Below are 2,500 nucleotides of genomic sequence, written 5' to 3' on the forward strand. Positions count from 1 at the left end.
CTGAAACATATTCTTGAATCACGAGAGATATCCCGTCGTGAGGGAGATAGTTATTCACTTCCTTTACGCAATTCCTGCTTATAGACAGCCATCTTGTGAGAAATTTCACCTAATTTATTTTCATAAATAAACAAGCCAATAAATGGAAAGGAAAGCTTTCGTGAAGAATTTCTAATAGGAAAGTCTATACAAAATGTTATCCAAAAGGCAATGTCATAATCAGCCAGTCCACTCCTGTTATAGGGATGTCAATCCGTGAACCCTTACATAATAACCACTGCTCAAAAAGGTCTCCTCCCTTCACCATTCCGTAATCCGTATCTTCAAAGGAATTCTATTCACAAGTTCAGAGGAAAATACATATATATACATATATTACATATATATATATATATATATATATATATATATATATATATATATATATATATATAAATAAATTTACCCTCCAGAGCTTCACATGTCGCTGTAATGAGAAGCCAGAACTCCCACGCCAAGGAAATTTTAAACCAGTTTCATCCAGCTTTGAATAACAGTGACATGTGTCCTCTTAGAACGGAAGTGAAATATTGTATATATAAGATGGGGAAGATGCTTAAAGCTAACAAACTGTAAGAGGTATATCTGTAATGATGGGATTGTTTAACTGTAAACTGAACTAAATTATAAGAAGGGTGCTTACTATGTATCACTGAGAATACTCAAATCAATTTGAAGGAGAATGGGATGACCGTCTAGAAATAAGGGCAAAATCTGTTCAGTAAAGTGACAAGGGGGAGGGGAGAATAAGCTACCGAACTCTGGATACTTAAATAAGAATAAGATAATGGAGTAATAACATACTTAGGGAATTAATTTGAAAACTGGGATACTTTACTGACGAGCGAACTTGTAAAATTGATAAAATTATAGAAGTGTGACATCTATCTCTCTCTCTCTCTCTCTCTCTCTCTCTCTCTCTCTCTCTCTCTCTCTCTCTCTCATAATCTAAACTATTGTATGCAAAAATGCACAAATATCAGGAGTTTTATGTAAGAAAATAATTCAAACATTCGTATTTTATAAATCAAAAACAAAAAATGCATTATTCTTCCCATGACAGAAACAGCTTGACTGATTTCAAATGTTCTAATCTACCTCTCTCTCTCTCTCTCTCTCTCTCTCTCTCTCTCTCTCTCTCTCTCTCTCTCTCTCTATTATGACATGAAACTAATAAAAATAATTCGTTTAACATAGGACAACATGGTTTTGTACCCGGAAAAAGTACACAAACCCAACTGTTAATCCACCGTGAGAACATACAAAAATATGAAAAGCGGAAATGAAACAGATGTGGTTTATCTAGACTTTGCAAAAGTTTTTGACAAGGTAGATCATAATATATTAGCGAAGAAAATTAGAAAACATAATATAGTGGATAAAGTGGAGATGGTTAAAAGAATTTTTCCCAACAGAAAAACAGATAGTTTATTGCAAACGATGAGAAATCGGATGAAGCTAAGGTAATACCCGGTGTGCCACAAGGTACGGTGTTAGCTGCATTAATGTTTGTTATTATGATTGCAGACATAGACAGTAATGTTAAGGACTCGGTAGTGAGTAGTTTCGCCGATGACACAAGAATAAGTAGAGAAATTACTTTTGATGAAGATAAGAACGCGCCATTAGAGACCTTAACAAAGTATATGATTGGGCAGAGGTAAATAGGATGGTATTTAACTCTGATAAATTTGAATCAATAAATTATGGAGACAGAGAAGGAAAGCTATATGCATATAGGGGACCTAATAATGAGACAATCACAAATAAGGAAGCAGTTAAAGACCTTGGTGTGATGTTGAATAGGAACATGTTATGCAATGATCAAATAGCAATTATATTGGCAAAATGTAAAGCAAAAATGGGAATGTTGTTACGGCACTTCAAAACAAAAAAACCTGAACACATGATTATGCTTGTAAAACATATGTTCGTAGTCCACTAGAATATTGCAAGATGATATGGTACCCACACTACTATCAAAGGATATTGTACAAATAGAGAGTGTACAAAGGTCCTTTACAGCTAGAATAGAGAAGTTAAGGGATCTTGACTACTGGGAAAGACTACAATCCTTAAAATGATATAGTCTGGAAAGGAGAAGAGAACGCTACATGATAATTCAGGCATGGAAACAGATAGAAGGAATTACCGAAAACATCAAGGAGCTAAAAATATCAGAAAGAGAGAGCAGAGGTAGATTAATAGTGCCCAAAACTATACCAGGAAAAAATAAGGAAAGCACACGGACATTAATCCACTACGCACCAGCATCGACAATGCAGCGTCTATTCAATGCGTTGCCAGCTCATCTGAGGAATATATCAGGAGTGAGCGTGGATGTGTTTAAGAATAAGCTCGACAAATATCTAAGCTGCATCCCAGACAATCCAAGATTGGAAGATGCAAAATATACCGGAAGATGCACTATCAACTCTGGTAGACATTAGAGGTGCCTCAC

The sequence above is a fragment of the Macrobrachium nipponense genome, chromosome 7 (assembly GCF_015104395.2).
Source record: "Macrobrachium nipponense isolate FS-2020 chromosome 7, ASM1510439v2, whole genome shotgun sequence".
In the NCBI taxonomy this organism is placed as follows: domain Eukaryota; kingdom Metazoa; phylum Arthropoda; class Malacostraca; order Decapoda; family Palaemonidae; genus Macrobrachium; species Macrobrachium nipponense.